At 37.1% G+C, this 19,747-nt stretch overlaps 1 protein-coding gene across 1 annotated transcript in view; it reads right to left on the bottom strand.

Moving 5' to 3' along the window:
• SLC4A10 (solute carrier family 4 member 10) overlaps positions 1 to 19,747 on the bottom strand; it is a 190,614-nt gene that overhangs the window by 121,527 nt on the left and 49,340 nt on the right. The window lies entirely within an intron of this gene.

Genomic DNA, 19,747 nt, shown 5'->3' with positions numbered 1-19,747 from the left:
GTCTGCCACTGACTTGTGCTTTCAAAGTCTCATTTAGTTAAAAAAAAAAAAAAGTCTGATGCAGTGTCGTAATTTTCAGTATTTCTTATACTATGCAGGAAGGCTGGGGAAGTGCCAAATACAAGGATGGCACGTGACTTGGCTGTTTCCACTAGGCAGTCCAACAAGGTGACCCAGGAAGAAATACAGGTCAGCAGTAGTCTTACATCTCCTTAGACAAGCTAATCAATTTTCAGCTACTGATAATGTAATAGTTGCGTCATCATAGGGTATATGATCTTGCCTTGTCCCCCCCAGCGTACCTCTAGTTCTAGCTACAGTTACTGTTTGTCACTAAGCTTCCAATACAGATGTTAGGCCGGTGGATTGCACTGCTCTAAGTCCTAACTGTGCCTGGCTAAGGTCAGTATCAGAAGAAGAAATGAAAAGCTTCTGCTGAACCCAGTCATGAAACCACCTCACGCATCTCTATAACTGTAGACATGAAAGGAACTAGATTGGATCCTTTCCTTTTAAGAAGCCATAACGCTAAACTGTAAGGTTCCTAGTTTTGGACAGATGATTAATGTATATAGTTCATAGAGTTGTATATTATATATTACATATACTTTTGTACTGTTTTATATTTTTACTCAGTTGTAATCTGCCCAGAATTTCCTGACAGGGGAGAGCTATAAAAACCTGCAAATAAATAAATTACTTAGTATGATGCACAGACTATGTCTCTGTGGCTTATTCAACAGCCCATTGTTTAAAATTCTGGTTTAGAATAAATGTGCAAACCAGACCAATGTCTCATTAAAAAAAAACTGTGGGCATGCATGTGTCATCCAACCATACCTTCTTTAGAAATGCAGGACTATAATACAATTGCTGATTTAAATATCACCACAGAAGTAGTTCATACAATATGACTAGTTATAAGATATTCCTGTTTAGGTTATAAGAAAATCTCAACAGATACTCCATACTAAGATGCTGTTAAGAATTCCAAGTACAGAACAAACAGTTGTTTCACATTTTCTGTAATGAAATCCCATCTTTTCTGTTCAATTTATTTTTAGGCATTAATAGACAAATCCAGATAAAACAGCTATTTTACTGCATTGCTAATCTGCATACATATCTAATTTCTAGACATTTATTATGTTCAGCACTTTTTCTTAATATTCACTTTGATCAGTGTAACAACTAGCTGTATACAAGCCAAGAGGAGCATGTTAATAGAACATATGGATAGCTCACAGCAGAAGACATCTTTTCAAAGGTTATCAGGTCTGTGTCTTGGTTGTAGAGAGTAACAAACCCCTGGCAAGCTGTCCATTAGATGACAGCCATTATGCACAACTGATTTACTAGACTAACATTTATTCACCCATTTGATGCCACTGCTATCCCCACTTTTTACAAACACAGTGATATCATCCCTCTGGATGTGTTATAGGTAGTCCTTGGATAATGATGGTAATTGGAATCGGGAACTCCATCGCTAAGCGACACGGTTGTAAAGTACAATGTCACAAGACTGCACTAATTTACGACGGCAGTTCTGACAGTTCCAGTTGCAGTCATTAAGCAAATTCTGCATGGTCATTAGGCACGATGTCACATGATCACCATTTGCAAACTCCTGCCAGCTTTGCCATTCACTCTGCTTGTCAGAAACTGGCAGTGAAGGTCACAAATGGCAACCACATGATTGCAGGATGCTGTGACCATCATAATTGCAAGCCAGTTGCCAAGCACCTAAATCATGATCATGTGACCGCGAGGATGCTGTGATGGGTGCAACTTCAAGGACCAGGTCTATATCTCCTTCTTCAACACTGCTGTAACTTCAAACGGTCACTGAAGGAGTGGTCATTAACCGAGGACCACCTGTACTACATTCCACATACAGCACTGAGGAAAATGTCCTGATGTTTGTGTAAAATAAATCCCCCTCAAAAAATTGTTGGTTTTTATTATTGTTTTTCTAAAAGGCAATTAAACCTAGATTCTCTAAAGTTTTACATTAGAATGATGTTTTTAAAAGTAGAGTCTGACCTCAACAGCTTTCTGCATTAAGGTTATTGGAAGGATGAAATCCTTTTGTCTAGCTGTATGCCATGCAGTAAAGGATGTGCAAGAAAGTATAACTCAACTAGTTCTCATTCCAGATTTATATCTTCCCTGCAGCTGCATGTCAGTCATATGCATCAGGACACTTTAGCATTCTCCCTCCATCTTTTTTTTAACAGTAATTTTATTAAAGATTATAATTACAACAGTAAAAACTAATACAAACTAAAAAAAATAATAAAAGAAAATGTAGACGGTACAGAAAAGAAAGAAAAAAGAGAAAAAGAGAAATAGAAAAGAAAGAAAAAAGGATTTAATAAAAAGAAAAAAATATATTAAAAAGTGGCTTCCCACCTTCATCACAAGTATAAACAATTTTAGTAACTTATCACCTTGTCTTAAAATACAACAAATTATCTCAGCTTGCCATATCCCCTCTCTTATCTATAAACAAATCCTTAAAGCCTCATCATTTCAGTCCTGATGTCAGCAAAAGTCCATTAAGGGTTACCAAAGATATCTATTTTAACCTTGATCAAATAAACCTACTTTACATTCTTTCCTTTTACTTCTAACAATCTTGATCTTTAGTCCCTTCAAATAATGTCCTAGAATTTGATTTCTTTTCATTTCTTTGTCTCTTCACACAAAATTCTTCCAAACTTTAACAAGCCTCTTTTGTAAATACAATATAGGAAAACTATCCAGATCACTTTCTTGGTTTGTTGTTTGTATATCCCTTTTAATTATTAAAACATCATCCAGTTTCTTTTGCATGTTCAGTGTAACATCTTTTACCATGTCATTCTTACAGCCTGTCACTTTTAAATCCACTTTCAATTCAGTCTCAATCTTATCAGGTAGAACGTGTTCCTCTTCCATCTTTTAGACACAGTCTTTTAGACACAGTCTAAAATTAACTTCTGGGACCTTTGTTCAAAAATACCCTTCAATATGTCCAATGTTAAAATATTTTACTTCATTCTGTAATTGTAAGTCAAGTTGGAGTGTTCTTTTCCTTTAATTGTAATATTTAGTTCCTCTAATTCCCTCTAGAGTCCAATTTTTAAAGTCTTATTTGTTTGTTTTTAATACAAAACAAAAGCATTTTCCCACAGGAAGGATTCTTTATATTTAATTCCAAAGTCTTATTTCAAATGTACATCTGGACCCTTAGTCCATTTGTAACTTTCTAAAGTCAAAGTTTTAATCACCCTTTTGCTGTTTATTCCCCCCATTTTTTTTTTAAAGTTCTTAAACTTGTAGTTAAAACTTTCTTTGCTAAGAGTTGAAGGAAACTCACTCAGCGTTGTAAAACTTATAGATCCAAAAGTTCCTAATAGCTGAAAAGCAGTTAACAAGCAATTTCTGAAAGTGATTAGAAAAGGAAGTATGTGAACTTACAACAGGCAAGGATAGTTTTTAAAGCCACTCCCAATGATGCCAGTCTATGCTGACTTTCCAGAGACAAGCTATTTATTTCCATCAGATCACAATTTGATTATTTTACTGCTAGACTGATTACAAATGCATTTCTCTATGTACCTATCATGGCACTCGAAAGTGATCTTTGCTGTCTCCTTTAATTTTTAATTTGATTCTTGAACCTTTAGCTCTTAGTATTAGACAATCACAAGATATCAGAGGTGTTGTTATAGTGGACATTGAACATAAACTATTTTTTGTGAGATTTTTTTATTAACTAAATACAAAAAACAAAGAAAAATAATACACAAACATAAAAGGGGAAAAAGCTGAAAAAAAGAAAAACATACAAAACATATATTTATAGACATACATATATCAGTACACTGAAGTCATGATTCATTACAGTCATCCATAGCTGATCTATATAAATCAATTCTGAAAACTACTGAATAGTTGGAGCCATATGTTTGTCTTTCAGATGCTGAACAGTAAGTCTTTGGACCATAAATCCATTTTCTTTGCCCAGAAATCAACTCCCATGTGATCTGAAAATATTAAATCTCAAAGTTGAGTTAATCCATTATTTGTCTTTTACCAAAATGAACAATACATTTAAAGAAAGCATTAATTTCACTGTATCTCCAACAACATAAATGTAATGAGGTCATTTCTAAATATTATTTCTTGTTGAAAAGGATGCAATCTAAAAATCTATTGAAAGTTTTTGGATTTTTTTAATATCTTTTCTTTTTTAATATCTCTTCTACTGGTTAAGTAAAACATGTAAGCAAAAAAAAAAAGGAAAAAGAAAAAGAAAAAGAAATGAAAAAGCTACATATATACTGAAGGTATTTTGGGAAAAAAAATTAAACAAAACAAAAAAGGTATTAAAAATTATTAAAAGGCCTCCCTCTCATTATTTCTCCCCCCTTCCCCTCCCCAGCCACTAATTGCTACTTGAATATTTTTATGCTTTACTTTGGACATTATTACAGGTAGTCCCCAGTTTAAGAACAAGTTCCATTCCCAAGGTCAGTCCTTAAGTCGAATTTGTATGAAAGCCAGAACAGTATTATTGTATAATGCTGTATAAGCAGTATTATGTAATGAAATCAAACCATTGTGTATTTAACTCAAATTCTGCTACAATAAGCCTATTGTAGCAGAATTTGAGTTAAATGCACAATGGTTTTAACTATGGGTCATCCATAAATCAGGCATACTTAACCCAGGGACCACCTGCACTCACTTCTGTTTGAAATTATGATTGCTGGTCACAGAGTCAGCCACATGTTTAGACTGGATTTGGCGTTTTTATCCACCTACTGAGTCCTTCCCAAGGACCTGGAATAGGCAAATATTGTTGTTTGATGGTGTTAAAGATATCGTCACAGGATATAAGCTGTTATATGCTGTTGTAAAGCTGCCTTTTCCAATTGAGTGATGGTGATTTTGTCAATGCCGATGGTGTTCAAATGGTGCTCCAGATGTTTTGGGATTGCACCCAAGGTGCTTATTACTGTTGGTACTAACTTTGCTTTCTTTTGCCACAGTTGTTCTATTTCTATTTGCAGGTCTTTGTATCTTGTGATTTTCTCAGTTCCTTCTCTTCTATTCTGTTGTCTCCAGGTATTGCAATGTCCACTATCCAGACTTTTTTGTCTTTCTTATCAACAGTTGTTAAGTCTGGGGTGTTGTGTGGCAGGTGCTTGTCTGTTTGAATTCTAAAGTCCCAGAGCACACGAGCTTCTTCATTTTCTATTACTTTGCCTGGTTTGTGATCACACTGGTTCTTGCTTGCAGGCAAATGGTATTTCTTGCAGATATTCCAATGCACCATTGTTGCTACTTTGTCATGCTGTTGTTTGTAGTCAGTCTGTCTTGCAGTGGCTGATTAGGTAGTCCACTGTTTCTTCTGCTTCTTTGCAGAAGTAGCATTTGTTGTCTGTTGCTATCTTCTCAATTCTGGCTTTGCATGCATTTGTTCTTAAGGCTTGGTCTTGTGCAGCCAGAATTAGCCCCTCTGTCTCTTTCTTCAACTTTTCTGCTCTTAGCCATTGCCAGGTCCTGTTGTTATCTGCTTTGCCTACTAGTTTTTTGTGTACTGACCATCTAATATTTTGCCTTGCCATGTCTCTTTTCTATTCTTCATTTGGTCTTTCTTATAGGCCAGTTTGGTTTCTTTGGTATTCAGTAAGCCTTCATGGTATACTAGCTTCAGTGCATCTTCTTCACTGTCCTTCAGATATTCTTCCAATGCCCATTTTTCTTCTTCAACGGTCTGGTGTACTTTCAACATTCCATGCCCAGCCATGCTCCTTGGTAAGTAGACTCTGTCAACATCGCTGCATGGATGAAAGGCATGATTCATTGTCATTATTTTTCTGGTATTCCTATCCAGGGCTTTTAGTTCAGTCTGAGGCCAGTCAATTATTCCATCATCATCATCATCATCATCATCATCATCATCATCATCATCATCATCATCTATAGCAGTTTCTCTTTCTCTTCAAAAACCATATTCTAAGTATCTTAGCTTGCCTTGCTGAGTGATATGTTCTATATAAGGGAACCATTCCTGCTTGAATTTGGTTAGACTTCTGCTCTAAAGTTCTTCCACTGCCACATGTTTTTCAATTTTAGTCTCCCAGTCCAGTATTGACAGCACGGTTTCTCTTTTCCAATGTCGTGCCAGATTGATTTTTGCCACTGTCATCATATATCTTAATAAATTATGATGCTTTTCATGTACGTTTTAATTCAATTTTTATTTTCAGAATTTTCTGAATGTTTGGCGCATTTCTTTCCAGTACTTTTGAGTTCTTTTACATAACCACAGCATATGATAAAATGTTACTTCTTTGTTGTGGCATTTCCAATATTTATCCATCTTGACAATTGTTGATGGAGTTATATGCCATCTATAGAATATTTTGTACCAATTTTCTTCAGATTGTAGCTTGGTGTAAATTTTATTGATTTTTTTCCATAGAATTTTCCATTGATCAAACTGTTATTGCTTCTTTGAAATTTTGTATCCATTTTATCATATAATTTTTTATTTACTCTGTCTCCTAATTTGTAAATACATCTTAATAAATGAACTTGAATCTGTATAAGTATTTCAAGTTCTGTCATTCTCACAGTCCTTCCTTCTTCTTTAAGATTGCTTTTTATTTTTCCAATTATTTGCAAATACATTAACCATGGTAGATTTCTTCCTTCATTAACTAATTCTTGTTGGGTCTTTAGTTTATTTCCTGAGTCCAGATGTATCATGCTGGCATATCTAATTAAGAGTTTTCTTATTCTAATTGTCTTTGCAATAAAAAGCATTTGATGGTGATGCTAGTGGTGAAATCATTACAGTATCCTTGCTTTTAAGGAATTCCAATTTTTAACAGATTTTCTTTTATAACATGCCCCTTCAGATTCTTGTGGTTTCTTATACCATATATTTTTCTTATAAGTGGATGAACTTTGGGGTATTTTACATAATTATATAATATCATTACCAAAATTGGTCAATGTCATTACAGCAATATGGCTCATATTCAGAGCATTCTATTAATTGGAAAACTCTGGTTTGCTTTGAGATAAAAAATATCTGTAGATTTTTAAAATAAATTGGATTTTATAATTTGCTTGGGACTATATTTCCCCTAAAATATCTCAAACTGCATTGAATGGAAGATATCTAAATACATAAACAGGATTGTATTGTATTGTATTTATTTATTTATTTTATTGAGTTGGTGCTGCCCAACTCCAGAGCAACTCTGGAAAGCTCATAGTACAATAAGCAGAATTTAAAAAAACAATATAATAAAAACAAAACCATACAACAGAAGAACCAGACTAGAAAAGAAGGAAAAGAACAAGATGGTGAATCTCGCAGACCATACAGAACATATACTAGCAACATCCAGTAAGGAACTCCAGCCACCCAAGCCCAGGGCTTGGGAGAAATTCCTAAAGGTAGCCATCAGGGTCACCCAGATCTCAGGGAAACCCCATTCTAGAGACCAGGCACCATGACAGAGAAGTTACATTTCCTACATTCTGACAGATGATATAATTTAATTGAAGGAACCTGGAGAGTACCAAACCTGTCAGCTCTTACTGGCCAGGCAGACACCACAGGAGATACAGTAACTTGGGACTATATTTCCCCTAAAAATGTAGGGAAAATACATGCCATGCAGGGCTGTATAGATGATAACCAGCACCTTGAATCACACCTGGAAGCAAACTGGCAATAAGTGCAGTTCCTGAGGCAAAGGAGTCACAAGGGCATACCGAGGCATGCCCATAACTGCACACATCACTTTCATTCTGGACCAGCTGAAGCTTCTAAGTGGCCTACAAGGGCAGCCTCATGCAGAATGCTTTGTAACAGTCAAGCCATGAGGTGACTCTAGTGTGAGTGACTGTCTGAAGGGCCTCCCAATCCAGGAAATGGTGCAACTGGCACACCAGATGAAGTTGTGCAAAGCTGCCACTTGCTCATTGAGCAGGAACTGTGAGTCCAAACCCATGCCACCCCCAAATTGCACATCACCCTTGAATGGGAAAGTACAATCCAATTAAGGTTAGAAATGGAATATCCCCAGAATCAAGTGTCCTAATACCCATAGCCACTCAGTCTTGATAGGATTGAGTTGAAGACTATTCCTCTCTGTCTAGACCCACACAGCCTCTAGACACTGGGAGAGGAATTTGACAGCCTTACTTGGCTGGCCTGGAGTTGAAGTATATAATTGGGTATCATCCACATATTGATGATACTAAAACCCAATTAGTGAATGACCTCACTCAGCAGTTCCATGTGGATGTTGAATAGGAAGGAAGAGAAAGTCCAGCCCTGTGGCACCCTTCAAAAGAGGGGCCTAGAGAGTGATATCTCCCCCCAACCCACATCAACTGGAACTGTCCCCAAAGGAAGGAAGAGAACCACCATAAAATGGTGCCTCAAATTCCCAACCCCCAGAGCCAATCAAGAACGATACCATGGTCAACGGTATCAAAGTCCACTGAGAGATCAAGAAGCACAAGGATGGATGCAACACCTCCATCCCAGCTCATCCACAGTCTTCTACAAATGCAACCAAGGCTGTCTCTGTATTAAGACTGAACCCCAACTGAAATGAGTCAAGATAATCCGCTTCCTCCCAGGTTCTCTGCAACTGCAGTCCAACCATTTTATTAACAACCTTCCATAAAAAGGAAAGATAGGATATAGGTTGGTAGTTACCCCAAACTGTTGGGTCCAAGGACAGCCTCTTGAGGTGGGGTCATAACACTGCCTCTTTCAAGGCCAGAGGCACTGCCCCCTCCTTTAAAGAGAACAAGCCACAGTATGGACCCAAACCTGGGTCACCTCCCTGACCACTTTCACAATCTGGGAGGTTCCCAAATCCAGCACACAAGTGGTCAAGCTAATAGCACAGAAAACCCTGTCCATTTGAGTCTCTAGGATAAAAATAATTTAATTAAAATAAACATAATCTCTTATCAGCCTTGCAAAGTAGTTCAGACAGGAAGTCTATTATTATGAATAGTTCATGCCCAGATGAACTATTCTACTTTATTGTAAGGTTATATTAAAAGAATCTTACAAGTCTGAAAGTACATTTCTCCCCCAACACCTTTACAGCCCAAGAAACTAGGGAGGGTCCCTTCTGAGATGCTGCTTATCTAACCGTTCCCCAAGCTGTGGCTCTTTCCCTTGTCTCCCAAGGTCATTCCCACATACCTTCTAGATAGATGTATATTTTAACAAGGATTCTGATGTTAATTCCTATTGGATATTATACACCGATCGATAAGCTAGTGAGAAAGTTTTATGGCAAGACACGGTCCCTCAATTCTGTTGGTTAAACTGAGGTTGCCTTATAAGCAACCTCGTAATCTACCAGATTTTTAACTTTATCATTAGCTTTTATTTTAATACTTATATTCAGTTATAAAATGATATTGTACTTGTTAATGATCACAATAAAGGCTATTCATAACTCTACAGTATATTCATGGGGTATGAACATTTATTATCCCTCTTGGCTCATTTAAAAAGTCAACGTCTGACGTTTTTGAAATCTTGATGTTCTTGGGTCCACTTAGAGTAAGCAAAGGTTGACTTTCCCAGCTTTGAAAACTGTTAGGCACATTTGGGCATAATAGGGAAGTGGTAAAATGTTGGCCTAGTTTCACATGAAAAATTGATGTTATGGACTAAAACTAATTTAAAGATGTGGGGAAAATGTTTTATTGGAAGTCCTGGGCTGAACAAGGTATTAACTCTTTGGATCAAGCAATGGGCATTTCAAGGATGGTATTTCAAGGATGTTGAGAGGTTATGTTTTAAATATAATTTATCGGAATCATTTGCTTGGCAGTATATAAAATTAAAATACTAACAGTATTATTAGAATAATATGGTCCAGGTGCTTTAGCAGCTTCAGAAGGATCTGAAATGTTAAAGAGATGCTGTATTTGAAGAAACAGTAATAATTCAGTTTTATATATAACTAAAAAGCATTAGCAATATGCATGACCAGTGGAATGAGGAACTGGAATTTTCTGTCTTGGAAAAATGAGATCAACTTTTAAGAAATGTGAGATATACTTCTTATGTCTTAGAGAATAAGTTATCTCATCAGAAAATCTTGTTTTATGTTTACTGGACTCCCCAAATAATATTTTAAAAAAGATGGATATAACATTTTTTTGTGTGTGTTGGACAGGTAAAAAATCTGATGGTTCTTTGGCTCATATGATTTTCTCATGGGACTTTTTTGGTCTCAGACATTATATATGCTATACATACTAACATAATTTTGGGGGAAAACATAGATGTTAAAGATGTAAATGTAATGCTGACCTATACTCCAAAAATATGGAATTTGACTTTTTATGAAAAACTCTGGCTCAATAGACATGCCTATTAAATTCTTAAGACTCAGCATAAAAATACTGAGAAACAATTACATTAGCTTACAAAGGTGTTGGAAATACATGGCACTGGTGGATATTTCCTCACGCTTTGAAAACACAACAGGCTGCCATTTTGCATGCTAAAACAAGAAGAACCTGAACAGAAAAAGCTGCATAAGATTTCAGCCAATTGTTAACCTCCCTGAAAGTTCATGAGACTTTTGAGGATGAAATAAATTATCTACTGATAAAAATAGCACACTCAAAAAATCCTAGGTTTCTAATTCCTCCAAAAAAATCAGATGATCCTCAAAAACACCCCACTGTCTGCACTGAAGAAAAACAACATAAAGTAGTTTTAGATGAAATTAATGAGGTTTCTTTACTGACAACATTTTTTAACCTCCAATAACATATAATACCACATCCTGAATTTAAATTCCTTCTAAGCTCTAAAACTGCAAATGCCTCCAATTAGTGTCTCATCACAATTTTATCTATCCATTAATTATCATGTCCCCAGGATTTATTCAACTACTTTGTGGGGCCTTAAATCCTTATTCATAACTACCTTAAAGTCTATACAATCAGCATGCACAGGACTGTAGTCCCCCTCTCCTACTCAAGATTTGCCTCAGTTAGTTTCCTTCAAGTAACAATCACATTTTAGGACACCCCCAAAGTGCAAATATATAGGTACCACTGATATTGCAACTACAACAGGCAAGAGACTGTGGAGTGATGGTATTGGTACAACATAAAGCCATGTTATTTGAGTGTGTTATTTAAAAACACACTCAAAATGTCAGGCCCAGTGGGAATTACCATTTTCCTTCATAGAACATATACATGAAGGGCATTGTGGGACATTTAAGTTAGCGGCCTGCTGATCCATCACTTCAATGACAGTGGCCCACTGAAGTCCTGTAGCACTGAGAGTTACTTAATTGGGCCGTTTATCTGACAGCATGTCTCGCACACATTTCCACAAATATAAATAATATACATATATTCATTCCCTTTCTGTTGTGACACAACTCCTATACACATTATAAATCTCTCCCTATCCAGATTTCCATAGGCTCACTCATTTACTGCTTCCCCCCAACTTGATAATCAGCTTCTAAGTACCTCTTTTTCACTTAAGCCCCCACTTCTAAACAACAGCTGTAGTTATCGTGTAAATGACAAGTTTTGTCTGTTTTTGTGCCCTAATCAATGATGGCAATTTTCTACCAGCCATTCTCCCATAGCTATATCATTAGCTTAAAATAATGATATAGTAACATCTTCCACCGGCTGAAATAAGCAGCTGGAGAAAAACAGGTGCTAAGGATAACAAGCCTTTCAATATTTTCCAGTCTTCTCTTTCGGCAGCTAACTAGGAGCTGAAGAGGGAGGATTCATAACCTTTCCAAAGAGTTGATTACAGACAAACTAATTTGCGGTTTCCCACTGCAAAAAATGAGCATGCCACAAATTTCAACAGAGTTGTAAGATACAGAATATGAACTCCAATTCAATAGAGCGGAATTGATACACAAACTTTTCTGGAGAAAGGTAAGTGGCTTGATTCAGAACCCCATGTTCACGCTGCTATATGCAAAGCCTCCTATGCGTGTATTACTCAAACCACCAGAATGGTAAAATCTTGAAGAAAATGAGACTGTGCTGAAAAAGAAACTGGAGGAAGATGAGATGACCTATTACCTCTTCTAAAAGCATTTCATTTCTTGTTACATCGTAGGAAAACTGGATTGATCATAGCTAACTCATTTTACAATTTGTCCATTACAGTGATTAAGAAACAGACATGCGTCAAATTCTTTGCATGATTACTCAGAGTAAGGCCCACTGAGATTTCTTCTGATTCTTCCATATGCTGAAAGAAAATAATTCATTGTCTGTAAAACAAGCTAAGGTTTAAAAATAACCTGGTATGAGTCATACACTCTGGGCTATCTTGGTTTCAAATTCAGATGCTCTGACTACTTGGTCAGAGTGCAGCTTATGCTTGTTCAGAAATAGTATGTCCTTTCTGCATTCTACACCAGAACTGAATATCTGTTCTAACATTTCTTATTTTTGGTACTTATCCATCCTCTTATCCTGACGTCCCTGCTATGACTAGGTCCAGGGCTATATGTATGCTATAGTAAAACTAGAGATTCTTGCAAAAACTTCATTTTTTGAGGAAGTGAAATAAAATTGCTGCAGCACAAGATACCTTTCCAAAAGAAAAGCCATTTACATGTAGAAATATATGTAAGTCCTGCACGTACATTTCTGCTGCATATAAATACATTGAGGATGGTGTCCCAATTGCACTGCTAATATTATAGAACTACACGTTAAGTATACTTGGAATCTATATATGCAATTTATATATATGCCCCACGCAGTTTCTGATGCACACAAAGTGATGGGGCCTCTTACAGCAAATTCTTTGGAGGAAGACTGAGCATAAATAAATTTGAAAGGTCTGAAGTCTTGCAAGATAAACAAATCTCATGAGATCCTGGTGTTCTTGCATTAGGTCTTATACAAGAACCACAAAAAGATGGCAAGATCTGAGAAATTCAGCATTTTCTCACAAGTTCACACAAAATCTTGGAGATAAGATTACTAAATTCTCACAAAAGAAATTATGCATTATTTTTTTAAAAATGGAGGACCTCACCCACCTTTGAGATCACACAAAGGCAAATAGTGCCTGAAAAGATAACCAAGCCCTGTCACAAAGCACATGTCACCTTTCATCTTAAATATACTGTTGATAAGAAATAAGTTAACAGTGCAAATATGCCCATTAAAAGATTGCTTATAAATGGCTGCTTTATTCCCCTATACTTTAAGGACAAAAAATAGCATCCCAGTCAAGCTTCATGAACAGGATGATACTGCTTCTAATGTTTCCTTGTTGAATCTTCACTATTTTTGATTTTTTAAACATCCTGATGTGAATGACAATACTTTTTCTTATAACTGTATTCAGAATACAGAATTGGCACGATGCCACAGAAACCTCCAGAGGGTAATAACTGGTTTGCCAAGCATATAGACCCAGCACATGTTACTGACTGAAAATCTTAAGCAACTACATGAAAAAATGTTTCTCAGATGGGAATTTGAGGACAAATTCTATGCAGGGATTCTATACAAAGCTGACTCTGCCACCAAAGGAGAAAAGATAAACCCAAATCAAGACTGAAGCAGCCTCATGAAACAGCAAAGGAACAGTAGGTTGACATAATGCAATTGTAGAAGAGGATCAAAGCAAGAATAGATCCAGCAGTAGCCGGAAACGCAACTAATGAAACTGAATTCGTAAAATGAAGAGACATGTTTCTTTCAGACTTAGAACCTACAACACTACCCTGGAAGCAAATTCTGATGAACTCAAGAGAACAGGTTTGTGATACAGCAGTAGTCTTGGAATTTCACATATTTATGTTAACCTAGTTCTGGCCTTGTTTTATGCTGACTCTGTTCACAAAGGAATAATCTCCTTGACATAATGCACCACTACTGACAACATCTACTAAGAACCTAAAAAAGCCAAGTACTCTTCCATCAATTCATCAAGCTTCCTGATGCAAGATCCCACCATGCCTCGAGAACCACTGTCACTAATATCCCACTCATGATGATATCTACTGAGTTTATGCATACAAAACATTTAAAAAATTACCACAGGATAAGTCTCTCTATTCATGCTATTAGCTCAGGTTTTCACACTATGTTAAATATTTACATCCTTAGGGAAAACTGTATTCATATAGACAGAGAGAAATAAATAGTTTATTTTGGTCCAAGACCAGGGAAGACCAAGAAAACCTTACAAGCACAGCTACAAACAAGAAATTGCATAAAATAAATTTTAAAATTTTAAATGCAGAAGCTGAATTGGACTTAAATCTACGTACAGTGGTACCTCAGGTCACGAACGCTTCTGTTCATGACCAATTTGGGTCACAAACAGCACCATTCGCAAAATTTTGCTTCCATCCGCGAACTCCGCATCGGGTGACGAACAGGATCCGCAGCCATTTTCCCTGCCGTGACACGTGGTCGTGGCTTCCTGTAGGGAGGGGGACTCTCCCTCCAAGCAATAACCGCCTCCCAACCCGCCTTCCTGTCCTCCACGCCAGAAGTCACCTCGAGCAAGGTTAGTGTTCTCTCTCTTCGTACTGTACTTTGTTTCATATTTTTGTGGTTTAAAAAAAAAATACATATGGTTCAGAATGGATTAACCGTATTTACATTGAACCTTATGGGAAAATTTGATTCGGGATGCGACCAAAATCGGTTGGTGACCAAATTCGGAGGGGTCAGAACGGATTAACCGTATTTACATTGAACCTTATGGGAAAATTTGATTCGGGTCGCAACCAATTCGGGTCACGACCAGAGCCGCGGAACAAATTAAGTTCGTGACCCGAGGTACCACTGTATTAACCTGAGATTTGTTTCTTAGTAAGGATGGTTCCAGAAACAAACTTCACCAAGCTTATAGGTAATGTCCGTATTTGACTCAGATAAAGGGGAATGACATAAAACATGTCTGATCTACCCGCAATGTTATTAGTAGAGGTGTTATTTGTAGATGACAGAAATCCTTTTAAAAGGAACAACATAATAACATCTGTGCCCCCAAAAGTCAGGGGCACAACCACTCTGAATGCCAGAGGTAGAACATTTAATTGGACTAATAAAAATCCATGGCAGTAACCTCAATGGAAGTCACTGTAAAGGTAAGAAGCCAGGGCAGAGATTTTAATAAAGTTCCCTAAGGTTCTGCATTGGACCATTCTACTAAAATTGTTTGGTTTATAGGTATCTCAAATAAACTGCTATATAGCTTCTTTGGCCTTTAGATAACCCCATAGACACAAGGATGGCGAGAAGCCATGTCCTCTTAGTTTCTTTTCCAAAGAGCTCATCCACCTGAAATGATGCTGATCTTATAAAGTCAGGGGAGCTAAACCTTCTGGGCAATATAACAGCTGTGGTCAATGAATAAGCCTACACTGTCAAAGCAGGCTTCAAGGGGAAAAAGACTGGTTTCACTGTGCAGAGCGGCATTTGGGACACAACAAAGCGTTCCCAAAATCACCCTCAGAAATATAGACTGTATTTTTTTTCAAAATGATAGAAGTCTTTATAGGCACAGGCCTGCATGCCATATAGAGGCTATGCAGTTGTTTTCCCCCCAAATATCCAAAAGCCCAGTGTTCTAAATTGGCCTCCCACTTAATCAAAGCAGCTTAGAGTGGTGAATGATGATCTCCAGCTATTTTCTATGGCCCAGAGGATTTGGGCTTCCCATGTGCCTGTGTCCCAAAATACTATGCCAATGTATCTGTTTCTCATTGGTTCCATGGCATGGCCACTAATCTGCAATTTGTGTTTAATGCTTTCTTAGAAAAAAAGAACTGTAACTTTAGTTTTGGTGTAATTATGGTAAATCTTTCTTCCTTACAATATGTTGCAAAGGACTATTATGCTATTTTCAAACCCACCATCAAGATACAAATAATAGCAGTATCATTGGCATAAAGTAGGACAGGAATTTATCCATTGGCCAGACGCAGGAGTTTCAAGTGCAGCATGACAAAGAAAAGTTAGATACTCTCCTAACTAAACTTCATATCACCATGGCATCCTTCAATCGGAAGAATCTAATTCATGATTAAACCTAGCCCACTGACTTCCAAAGTCATAACACTTGTGTCTGATTGGTTGTGTAACATGCATAATACTCTACTGTATAGTACAGCCTTCCACAATCTCGGAAATTTCCAGTTCTGTAATTTCTTCTTTCAAAAAGGAAAAGAAGTCAAGCCTGTTCATCTTTAAATCTAAATAATTATGCAATCTGTTTATTTCCTTCATCCTTGATTCTAATCTGAACAGTATTATTTTAAATCCTTTTCTCAAAGAGGTAATAGTAAATGTGTTATTGTCAGGCAATATTTTCTCTGCAAGAAACACAATTACGAGCATATGAAAATATAAAAAAATATAAACCAAATTTGCCTTCTGTGTGAATAAGTTTTGTAAGTTCAAACCCAGCCTACTTCCTGAGGGTTCCAGGTGGAAAATCTGAGACTTGAAATTCACATTTGGTCCCATGTAAATGTTGCACCTGCCTGTTTTTCTCAACTGTTTAACTGAATAGTCCTCCTTAAGAAACTTTTTTTCACATCTATATTGCATTATAACTGTGCAACAGAGCATAGTCTCAACTTTCACAAAGGATTATGGAGATGTATTTTTAAAATGAGACATTTAAGGTGTGTTTTGATGAAAAATACATGCAACATTTGTGCATTCCTCCAAAATTTCCCTTTACCTGCTTCAATTCCTCCCTTATCATTATCAGCAAACTATAGTTTGTTATTGTAATTGTGCAGCGTGAACTCTGCTTATACAGTATAAAACTCTACCTTCTCTCACCCCAGAGCTGCAAGACATGTTCGAGCCAGTTAGCAGCAAACCAAAGTTCATAAATAGACCATGGCTCTTGATTTTCCAATCTATTCACACCTGAACATTTTCCTATTTAAATTTTTAGGAAGGAAAGTAACTGAGAACTGCTGAAGTTGTAGCCTATTTACTTCTCTAAGTCACGAACTGCTGTCTGGTTCCCTCTGTCTGCTGCTGTTTCCATATTTTCTCCTTTCCTCTTCCTGGATTACACATGTGTAATCCCAGCCAATCAAACTGCGACTGAGAATGCATCCTAGCACCATATAACCAATTAGGGACAGCTCCACATGGCCACCGCTTTCACTCTCCTAAGCCTTGGAATCATTTGAAGGTGACCCCTCCGTTTCTTCTTCTCTGAGAAGCAGAGAACAAAAAGTTTAAAAAATCACTATCTTGGCACAAACTGCTGCAGATCAGGCAGCAGTAAAAAATCCCCCACTTTCAGTTCACACCATAGTGAAAGGAAAAAAAAGCAGTAGTCTGGCACTCTGGGGAAAAACCTGTAAATGTCACTCCTACTCATTTTCTGGGCTACTGAGGGGTGAGGCAAGAGTTCCTGTCATTGGGAAAATGGAGCGAAAGGGTCTGAAGCAAACAAACAGAAGCAACTCTCCTGCAATTTCATCTATACAGCAGCTCAGTTGCAAATAAACGATCCGAGTCTCCCAGATTGTTGTGTTGTGGGAATATCAACGTACTTGGTAGATGAGAACATTGTTGTAGGCAAATAACTGAGAAGGACAACAATGTTTTTTGGATCAATCACATAGGCGACTCCAGCCAGTCAGAGATCATGCAGCAACTGGAGCAAAGCCACTGTATCCCATAAATACTCAAATCATGTCTGGTGATATCATGAAGGTCAAATGAATCATGCCAAAATGACAAAGAGGGCCAGTATTACCAAAAATGCCTTTTTATATATCCCTGAAATTGTTCACTAAACTCTGAGTCAGCTCTATACAAGACTTGATAAGAAATGATACGATTGCTAAAAAAGTAAAATAAACTTAGCCTGAGAAATCATTAGAATTTCTGGACTCTCAGGAATTTCAGTTGGCTGCCAAGAAACAGAATGTACTCCTTGCATTAAAATTCTCCAAAACTCAATTCTGAAAGATTAAACATGGTTTGTTGCAACTGAAAAAGTAACATTAAAACCATTCTAAAACTAATCAAGCTTAAGAATGTGTCCCTTCCCTTACTGTTAATCAAACCATAAGCTGGATAAGAACTCTACAAAACATATAAATTACAACAAGCCAAATATTGTTTCAATATATGTTTTTAATTAAAAATTATGGCCTTGAATGAACCAGATTCTTCAGTGAGCCATAGCTTTAGACTTCTTCCTACATGCATTTCAGAAAATAAACTGATAAGGGAACAATATAGATCCAAGCTGAAAATTCATTGATAGGAAACTGCATTTCCAATACAATCCTCTACTGAACCTGAAACATACACTTAAAAAAAACTTGAAATTCTGTTTTTAGGATTCAAGGATTAGAAAGGACCCACCTCCTGGGACAATCTGAACAAACTAAACATCAGCAATACATGGAGTATAACATGATTGCATGTAGGCAATATTACCCTCAACATTCTTCTCAGCTTTAAAATATATCCTAATTGGTTACCATGGAAATGCCCTGAAAACAGTCCAAGCAGAGCAGTTAATATATTAAAAAGTCCCCCCTCCCCATACAGTCACATTTGTGTTTACTTTTAGGTATAATCTCTTTCCGTGCTCTGCAAGATGCACAGATAAGAGCCTCTTCCTTTGGTGATTCAGCATGAACACGGTTAAACTGATTATAGTGCTTCCCATTTCTTTCCCACTACACAAAAAATAGGCTGCTACTGATTTATACAAAACACAGATCAGCTGCCTCCCATTTCTGAAACTTTCCTTCAGAAACATAACCTCTAGTAAAAATGGGGCTGATGGAAGTTAAATCTAAAGAGCTGCAAAACGATAGCTGCAAAACATTACATATGTTAATATCATGTCAGCTTCTTTTATATGTGCATTTGTCACCAGTCATTTAAAAGAAACAGGCAGATCAGGGAAAAGCCTGTCCAGTGTACTTTGGAGTGGAGCAAGGCAAACTGCAAACATCAAGTCTATACCTACTACTTTCTTGAATAATTTAGCCCTGTCACTGAACATGTTATCTGTTTCCAGCCCTTTCTCGTAAAAGCAGTAAAATGTATCTTCCAGGAAGTTATGCATAATTCTACCAACATACTACTATGTGTATGAACTTTTAACATAAAGGATAAATGAAAAACCTATGGTTCAGGGGGTTTGCACCAGGCACAGATGCTTTACCAGAACCAACGTAACACCATGATGTATTTGCTCACTTTTAAAATTCCCTTTTGACAGCAAGTGATTATACTTTTTGATTGCTCACATGCATGCACACAGATGCATACACACTTATTTCTTACTATTTGAACAAGCTCTTGGAATTCTAAATCCAGCAAGGACACCCCCCCTTCTCCCTATTTTAAAATGAACCCCAACAAGGTCTCCATTAGATAGCATTACTAACCTAAACTGCAATAGGAAATACGAACATAAAAACCCGAGAGCCATACCTGACGACTTAGAGACTGGAATGGCTCACCGATTCCAAGCTGCATGACCTTTTTATCCCCAGAGAGCATCTCCTGCCTTTAACCACGAATCACTCAGCTCTCTCTCTAGCAGGCATCCTCTGGCTGGCAAAGAAAATGCCAGTCCTCTCCATTCTGAAGCGAAGAGCGTTCTCTATGTTTTGAAATACCAGATCTCCAGTGTGTTACTCCCACCCAGCCCCCATGC

This window comes from Python bivittatus, unplaced genomic scaffold, assembly GCF_059951505.1.
Source record: "Python bivittatus isolate LINGU-HERP-01145 unplaced genomic scaffold, Pbiv_v1 ctg000480_np1212, whole genome shotgun sequence".
NCBI lineage: Eukaryota > Metazoa > Chordata > Lepidosauria > Squamata > Pythonidae > Python > Python bivittatus.
The sequence above is the reverse complement of the archived record's forward strand: the minus strand, read 5'-3'. Positions and strand labels throughout refer to the sequence as shown.